Source organism: Triticum dicoccoides, chromosome 6A (assembly GCF_002162155.2).
Source record: "Triticum dicoccoides isolate Atlit2015 ecotype Zavitan chromosome 6A, WEW_v2.0, whole genome shotgun sequence".
Lineage (NCBI taxonomy): Eukaryota > Viridiplantae > Streptophyta > Magnoliopsida > Poales > Poaceae > Triticum > Triticum dicoccoides.
The window spans coordinates 170531230-170540997 of record NC_041390.1 but is presented as its reverse complement, the minus strand read 5'-3'; positions in this window follow the sequence as shown (position 1 = coordinate 170540997).

The window sequence follows — 9768 nt, the reverse complement described above, 5'->3', positions numbered from 1 at the left end:
GGTGGCTAACTTATTCGCAAAAGAGAGCGAGAAGAGGAGGCAAAGCGCGTGCGAGAAACTAGAGAGCAACCTGCACAAACATTACTCCAACACCGTGTCCACTTCCCGGACTTCGCCGAGAAGAGGCCATCACAATAACACACTCAGTTGATTCATTTTAATTAATTAAGGTTCAAGTTATCTACAACCAGACATTAACAAATTCCCATCTGCCCATAACCGCGGGCACGGCTTTTGAAAGTTCAATCCCTGCAGGGGTGTCCCAACTTAGCCCATCACAAGCTCTCACGGTCAACGAATCAATAGACCTCCTCCCATGACATTCCGATCAGACTCGGTATCCCGGTACAACAAGACATTTCGACAGGGTAAAACTAAACCAGCAACACCGCCCGAATGTGCCGACAAATCCCGATAGGAGCTGCACATATCTCTTTCAGGGCACACTCAGATGAGACTAGCTACGAGTAAAACCAAACCTCAAGTTTCCCCGAGGTGGCCCCGCAGGCAGCTCAGTTCGGACCAACACTCAGAGGAGCACTGGCCTGGGGGGGGTAAAATAAAGATGACCCTCGGGCTGGCCGACCCAAGGGAAAGAAAAGGCTAGGTGGCGAATGGTAAAACCAATGTTGGGCATTGCTGGAAGTGCTTTACTTAAGGCGACTGTCAAGGGGTTCCCATTATAGCCCAACCGCGTAAGGGACGCAAAAATCCGGGAACATAACACCGATATGACGAAAACTAGGGTGGCAAGAGTGGAACAAAACACCAGGCATAAGGCCGAGCCTTCCACCCTTTACCAAGTATATAGATGCATTAATTAAATAAGATATAGTGATATCCCAACAAGTAAACGTGTTCCAACAAGGAACATCATCCCCATGTTCCAACAATGAACAAAACTTCAATCTTCACCTGCAACTAGCAACGCTATAAGAGGGGCTGAGCGAAGCGGTAACATAGCCAAACAACGGTTTGCTAGGACAAGGTGGGTTAGAGGCTTGGTTCAACAATATGGGTGGCATGATAAGCAAGTGGTAGGTATCGCAGCATAGGCATAGTAAAAGAGCGAGCAACTAAGCAAGCAAAGATAGAAGTGATTTCGAGGGTATGATCATCTTGCCTGAAATCCCGCAAGGAAGAAGAATGAGTCCATGAAGAAGACAAACGCACGTAGACAAACGGGTCCTCACAAACGCGACGTTAACGGAACCAACCCGAAGAAGCAAACACCGGAAAAGAAGCACATAACATAGTAAACAACCAACACATCAACATGGTATGATATGCGGGATGCGGTATGCGATGCATATGTATGATTTGACAAGGAAATCCAAGTGTGCCACTGGAAAGATGAGATGAAATCTCTTGAAAACGATATAAAGATCACCGGAATCGGAGTTACGGCTTGGAAATTGCAAGCGACTCGAATATGACACCGGTCTGCAATTTATAGCAAGTAGCCAACTAAATGCAATGAGATGAACATGCTACAGCAACCAAACATGACAACAAAATACATGGTAGGGATGCATTCAAGATGCTTAACAAAAGTCTAGCACTGAGATACGGCCAATTCATCCATTAACAGGTTCAAACAAGCATGGCAAAAATGCATATGACAAACATATCTCAGACTTAGTGAAATTAACACAAGCCTGGAATTTCAGATCAGGTAGCACTCTTTGGAGCATGAAAACTATATGCTACAGGTACTGAACATGGCAAAGTAAAGCATGGCATGGAGCTAATCAAAGAGCTTAACAAAAGTCCCTTAGTGACCTTGAGCCAAAAGGGATCAGAAAATATAACTGCAAGCATGTGAACATAGCAAAAACATAATTAGTTTTCATACTTAGTGAAAACTGACACATGCTGAAACATAACTCAAGTAGGCATGTTTACGAGCTCGATGCACTCACTATGGTGAAAGTCATGGCAAGAGAAGTATACATCCATCAATAAGACACAAAATGGAAGCTAGACATGGCAAGAACAATAGCATAGCATGCACGGATCAACTACAACATCATCGGCAAAATTGCAAACAAGTTGACAATCTGCCCAGATTCACAAAGTAGAAAAAGTAGAGCTCGATTGACTCATTCTAGGGTGCTCCATAATTGCAAACAAGGACATGGATGGATAGAGCACTACAAGATTAACAAAACATCCTTACTTATCATCCTCAAAAGAGGCACGGATCACTAGGAAATAACATGAACATATGGCATCATGAGATAAATAGCTCCAGGATTAGCAAGTGCACCACTTTGCAAGCTTGCACAAGTCACCACACACATCACAAAAATACATGGGTTGCACCTCTGGAAAGATGACAAAACCCTTAACAAAACATATGTAGAGCATCAGGTCATAGCATGCACACATTAATCATGGAAAAAATGACAAAAACCTAAATGGAGTAGCAGATCTGACAATTAACTCAAGTAGCCCTCTTCTAACAGCATTTTGGGCATCAAGCTGAGCCCAAATGAAAATGGTGCAATGGAATGAAATGATGTACTCTCTGAGATGAACATTTTGATATGCTATATGCATGAATCAGAGCTACGGATGCGAAGTTGTGATGCGATGAACATGAGCACTTGGATCAGGAAAAACTGGGGACTTAGTGATAATTATACCTCCGAAAAAGTCAAACCGGGACGAAGTGGTACGGGACAGAGGGATCCAGATCTGGACGGGGCGTTTGGATGGACGCGCGGGTGGATCTGATCCCACTTCGCGGATCTCGCCGGAGACGGGGGAGACGGTAGCCGGCTCGAGGAGCTCCGATGACAGGGCGGCGCGGCCGGGGTGAGCTCGCCGGCGGGAGGCGCATGGCGGCGGAGGAAGCAGCGGGGAGGCGCGGCTGCGGAGGCGCAGCAGCGGCGAAATGGCGGAGCTCGAGGACGGCGGCGGTGAGGGGCGGTGCGGTGCATCGGTGGGGCGGCGGCGCAGGCGGCCGGCGGGAGGCGCGCGAGGCCGGACGGCGGGGTTGAGAGGCGGCGGCGCGGGCGGCCCTCGGGAGGCGCAAGGAGACGCCCGGGCGGTGGCGCGCTGGTTCGGGCCCGGCGGGGCAGATCTGGGCCTGCGGGCCCGGCGGCTGTGGGGGAGCCGGCGAGGTGACGTGGCGTGCTCCCGTTGGCCAGGAGCGGCCGCAGGGGTGAGGTGGCATGACCTGATTGGTCGGAGTGATGTGGCGGCGGTGGTGGACACGTCCAGCGGCGGGACGGACATGTCCGGTGGCACGAGGAGGAAGATGGCTAGGGTTCATCCACGAATTTTCGTGGAGGCCACATATTTATAGATAGAGGGAGCTAGGAGAGTCCAAATGAGGTGCGGTTTTCGGCCACGCGATCGTGATCGAACGATCCAGATGATGGAGAAGGCTTTGGTGGGTTTTGGGCCAAATTGCAAGGGTGTTGGGCTGCAACACACACGAGGCCTTTTGGTCCCTCGGTTAACCGTTGGAGTATCAAACGAAGTCCAAATGATACGAAACTTGACAGGCGGTCTACCGGTAGTAAACCAAGGCCGCATGGCAAGTCTCGGTCCAATCCGGAAATGTTTAATCCCCACACACGAGAGAAAGGTAGAAATGACCACCGGAGGAGAACGAAGTGCCGGAATGCAAAACGGACAACGGGGAAAATGCTCGGATGCATGAGACGAACGCGTATGCAAATGAAATGCACATGATGACATGATATGCAATGCATGGCACGCAAGCAATGACAACGCAACAACATCAAATAACTGCACGACACCTGGCACATCGGTCACAGGGCGTTACATTTGTGTTCTACTCGTGCATAGAATCTACGCATAGACCTAGCTCATGATGCCACTGTTGGGGAACAGAGCAATAATTCAAAAAATTTCCTACGTGTCACCAAGATCAATCTAGGAGATACTGGCAACGATATAGAGGGAGTGCATCTTCATACCCTTGAAGATCGCTAAGCGGAAGCGTTACAAGAACGCGGTTGGTGGAGTCGTACACGCAGTGATTCACATCGCGGTCGATTCCGATGTAAGCACCAAACACCGGCGCCTCCGCGTTGAACACATGTACAGCCCGGGGACGTCTCCTCCTTCTTGATCGAGCAAGGGGAGAGGATAAGTTGAGGGAGATCTCCAACAGCACGACGGCGTGGTGGTGATGGAGCTCGTGGTTCTCCGGTAGGGCTTCGCCAAGCTCTACTGAGGAGGAGGAAGAGTTGGAGGAGGGAGGGGTTGTGCTACGTCTTGAGCTTGCGTTGGTTTTCCCCGAAGTGGAAGGGATGATGCAGTAGAGTAGCGTAAGTATTTCCCTCAGTTTTTCAGAACCAAGGTATCAATCCAGTAGGAGGCCATGCTCAAGTCCCTTGTACCTGCACAAAACGATAGCTACTCGCAACCAACGCAATTAGGGGTTGTCAATCCATTCATGGCCACTTACGAGAGTGAGATCTGATAGATATAATATTTTTGGTGTTTTTTGATATAAAGATGCAAAGTAAAAAGTAAAGGCAAAGTAAAAAAAGCAAAGCAAGATTAAAGTGATGGAGATTGATATGATGAGAATAGACCCGGGGGCCATAGGTTTCACTAGTGGCTTCTCTCAAGAGCATAAGTATTTTACGGTGGGTGAACAAATTACCGTTGAGCAATTGACAGAATTGAGCATAGTTATGAGAATATCTAGGCATGATCATGTATATAGGCATCACGTCCGTGACAAGTAGACCGAAACAATTCTGCATCTACTACTATTACTCCACTCATCGACCGCTATCCAGCATGCATCTAGAGTATTAAGTTAAAAACAGAGTAACGCCTTAAGCAAGATGACATGATGTAGAGAGATAAATTCATGCAATATGAAATAAACCCCATCTTGTTATCCTTGGTGGCAATGATGCAATACGTGCCTTGCTGCCCCTTCTGTCACTGGGAAAGGACACCGCAAGATCGAACCCAAAGCTAAGCACTTCTCCCATGGCAAGAACTACCAATCTAGTTGGCCAAACCAAATGGATATTTCAAAGAGACTTGCAAAGATAAACAATCATACATAAAAGAATTCAGAGAAGATTCAAATATTATTCATAGATAGACTTGATCATAAACCCAAAATTCATCGATCTCAACAAACACACCGCAAAAAGAAGATTACATCGAATAGATCTCCACAAGAGAGGGGGAGAACTTTGTATTGAGATTCAAAGAGAGAGAAGAAGCCATCTAGCTACTAACTATGGACCCGAAGGTCTGAGGTAAACTACTCACACTTCATCGGAGGGGCTAGGATGATGTAGAAGCCCTCCGTGATGACGGCCCTCTTCCGGCGGAGCTCCGGAACAGGCCCCAAGATGGGATCTCGTGGATACAGAAAGTTGCGGTGGTGGAATTAGGTTTTTGGCTCCTGTTCTGATCGTTTGGGGGTACATAGGTATATATAGCTGGAAGGAGTACGTCGGTGGAGCACCGAGGGGCCCACGAGGTAGGGGCGCGCCCTAGGGGGGCACCCCCACTCTCGTGACCTCCTCTTTCATCCCTTGCGGTAGGGCCAAGTCTCCTGGATCACGTTCGGTGAGAAAATCACATTCCCGAAGATTTTATTCCGTTTGGACTCCGTTTGATATTCCGTGTCTCCGAAACACTGAAATAGGCAAAAAAACAGCAATTCTGGGTTGGGACTCCGGTTAATAGGTTAGTCCCAAAAATAATATAAAAGTGGAAAATAAAGCCCAATATAGTCCAAAACAGTAGATAATATAGCATGGAGCAATCAAAAATTATAGATACGTTGGAGACGTATCAGGCATCCCCAAGCTTAATTCCTGCTCGTCCTCGAGTAGGTAAATGATAAAAAGAGAATTTTTGATGCGGAGTGCTACTTGGCATAATTTCAATGCAAATATTCTTTAGACAGATTCAAGACAAAAGTTTATATTGACATAAAAGTAATAATACTTCAAGCATACTAACAAAGCAATTATGTCATCTCAAAATAACATGGCCAAAGAAAGTTATCCCTACAAAATCATATAGTCTGGCTATGCTCTATCTTCACCACACAAAATATTTAAATCATACACAACCCCGATGACAAGCCAAGAAATTGTTTCATAATCTAACTTTTTCAATCTTCACGCAATACATGAGCGTGAGCCATGGATATAGCACTATAGGTGGAATAGAATGGTGGTTGTGGAGAAGATAGTCTCACATCAACTAGGCGTATCAATGGGCTATGGAGATGCCCATCAATAGATATCAATGTGAGTGAGTAGGGATTGCCATGCAACGGATGCACTAGAGCTATAAATGTATGAAAGCTCAACAAAAAAAACTAGTGGTGTGCATCCAACTTGCTTCCTCATGAAGTCCGAGGGCAATTTGACGAAGCCCATAATGGGAATATACAAGCCAAGTTCTATAATGTAAAATTCCCACTAGTATATGAAAGTGACAACATATGAGACTCTCTATATGAAGAACATGGTGCTACTTTGAAGCACAAAATATGAGACTCGCTATATCATGGTGCTACTTTGAAGCACAAGTGTGGAAAAAAGATACTAGCATTGCCCCTTTTTATTTATTTTCTTTTTTTGGGGCCTTCTTTTTTTTCTTTGGCCTTTCTTTTTTTAATTTGGGACAATGCTCTATTAAATGATAATCATCACACTTCTATTTATTTATGTCGGATTTCGGGTTCCGGCAGACCCTTGAGGTTCGAACACTGGGGTGCGCGCGAAGATTTCGCCTCCTACCTACCTGCGCCCCACCGCCATGCTAAGATCTAAGCTATGGAAAGAACAGCACAAGAGACACATGGTTTATACTGGTTCGAGCCACCATTGTGGTGTAATACCCTACTCCAGTGTGTGGTGTGGTGGATTGCCTCTTGGCCTGATGATGATGAGCAATACAAGGAAGAACAGCCTCGTGAGGGTCTGTTCTTGGCTAAGGGGATGAATTGCTAGGAGGAGTTCAGTCACCCCTCTCTCTCTCTCTCTTCTCGATTCTCTCTCTGATTTCGATCCCCTCTACCCTGTGGGTGGCTAGTCCTATTTATAGGCAAAGGCCCTGGGTCTCTTCCCAAATATTGAGCGGGAAGGGCGCCAACAATTGGCCATTTTGGAGGGGAACATGGGCACCTCGTGAGGTACCCCGCCTTGATCTCTTCGCCTCCTCGTGAGTCAGCCTGATGAGGCCGTGCCTGAGGAAGCTCGGTGTCGTCCGCCCCGCGAGGCTTGGCCCCTCGCGAGGGTCTTAGGTCTGTGTTGATGAAGATGGGCCATGCTGGGGCCCCCTTTGAGCCACGCCGCAGGCCGCAGGCAGGCAAGTCTGGGGACCTCCGTTCTCAGAACACCGATAGTAGCCCCCAGGCCCAAGGCGAGCCCGGACTTGGCCGTGCAGGGAAGCGAAAGGGTAAGAGTGAATCGCCGCGGGCCCTAACAGCCTGCAGCCTCGGGCGCCGCATGGCGGTTGATTGGGCGTGGGCGGCACTGTTCCCCCGCGCCCCCTTATTTTGCGCCATGCTAGGCGGACTCATAGACGTACACAGCCGCTCCCCTTTCTGTTGCTCGAGCGCACCCGGGAGCGTCGCGCTCTTCGCCAAGGATTCCTTCGAAGGGCGGCTGACGCGGTGAGCCTGCTTTGTGAGGAGCTTGCTGATGAACACGCGCGCCTTGAGGCCGAGGGCCTGCGCCTGGCTGCAGAGAGGCGCGAGCTGGAGGGCACCATCGCCCTTGTGCACCGTCAGCGCGATCTTGACGACGCAGAGGCCAAGGCGTCGCTGGTGGCCTCTCGAGAGGCCCGATCTTGGGCCGCTGAGGAGGCCCGGGAAGCTGACCGGCGGCAAGAGGCGGAGGAGGAGTGGGATTGGGAGCTCCTGTCCTGGTGCCACTCACTAGAGGAGGAAGTGGAGCTGCGCAGGCAGCCCTCGCATCGATGAAGGTGGCCTCTGGCGACCCAGCAGATCTCCAGAAGCGTGAGGAGGCGCGGACGCTGGAAGCCGCTGAACGTACCCACGAGTATGATCGTCTGGAGACGAGGGAGCGCTTGGTGACGCAGGCGGAGGATGATGTCGCTGCACGGGAAGCCTGTGTCCTGGAGGAGGTCGGACATCGGGTGGCGATGGCACGCTTGAACCTCGAGCACGAGTTCGAGGAGAGGCTGGAGTTGATCCGGGCCGAGGCTGAAGGTAGGACTACTGCCTTGAGGGCCAAGCTGGAGGAAGCGACGCGGCGGGCCGATGCTTTTCGGGCCGCCCTTGAGGTAGCGCAAGGGGAGTCAACCACCTCCCAGGCCGAGGTGCTCCTGAGGACGCATTGGGGGATTTATCCGACTGATCATGCATCGTTCCTGTTTCCTTACCCTTTGTCCCGTGCAGGCCCTGAGGTAGCCTGTGGGAGGCTGTGGTGTCCCGAGTGTTCTCTGATCGAATCCGTAGGATCTGCAGTAAAAAACCCTCCTAAGAGGACACGGCGGCGGCAGTTTGGGCTGCACGCAAGCTAGGCCTGACCCGGCTCGCGAGGGGCTCAAGAGGGGAGGCAGCTGAGGCTAAGTGGTAACCAAAACACGAGAAATTGCTTGAACGAGACTAAGCACCCCTTCCCCGAACACATGCAAATCTCAAATTCGAATCCAACTTAAATCGAGCGGGGGAAAGCGACAACCAAAGGGAAAAGCAATGAAAGCAGACAAAAGGCCCCGTCCGGCACCTAATCTAGTCTTGGACGTCTTCTCACCAGCGCGGAGCTAAGTGCTACCATTGGGCGTGGGAGGGAGCCCCAGGGCCTGAGGCCGGCACCCCTAAGACTCAGGGGCGTGTACAACCCCACTCATTATTACAAGAGAGTGTCACGGGGCGGCGAGCTTCATAGGTGTTGGCCTTCTTCACAGGCTCCGGGCCTTTCTTGGGGGAAGCAGGGTTCACGGGCATTTGCCCTCTTCACAAGCTCCGGGCCTTTTCCAAAACGCGACAGCTTCACAGGCATTCGCCTTCTTCACAGGCTCTGGGCCTTTTCCAAAACGCGACAGCTTCACAGGCATTCGCCTTCTTCACAGGCTCTGGGCCTTTTCCAAAATGCAACAGCTTCACAGGCATTCGCCTTCTTCACAAGCTCTGGGCCTTTTCCAAAACGCGAAAGCTTCACAGGCATTCGCCTTCTTCACAGGCTCTAGGCCTTTTCCAAAAAGGATAATCTTCACAGGCATTCGCCTTCTTCACAGGCTCTGGGCCTTTTTAGGGGTAGAACCTAAACACGAAAGCTTCACAGGCATTCGCCTTCTTCACAGGCTCTGGGCCTTTTCCAAAAAGGATAATCTTCACAGGCATTCGCCTTCTTCACACGCTCTGGGCCTTCTCACCAGCGCGGAGCTAAGTGCTGCCATTGGGCGTGGGAGGGAGCCCCAGGGCCTGAGACCGACACCCCTAAGACTTAGGGGCGTGTACAACCCCACTCATTATTACGAGAGAGTGTCACGGGGCGGCGAGCTTCACAGGCGTTGGCCTTCTTCACAGGCTCCGGGCCTTTCTTGGGGGAAGCAGGGTTCACGGGCATTTTCCCTCTTCACAAGCTCCGGGCCTTTTCCAAAACGCGACAGCTTCACAGGCATTCGCCTTCTTCACAGGCTCTGGGCCTTTTCCAAAACGTGACAGCTTCACAGGCATTTGCCTTCTTCACAGGCTCTGGGCCTTTTCCAAAACGCGACAGCTTCACAGGCATTCGCCTTCTTCACAAGCTCCGGGCCTTTTCCAAAACG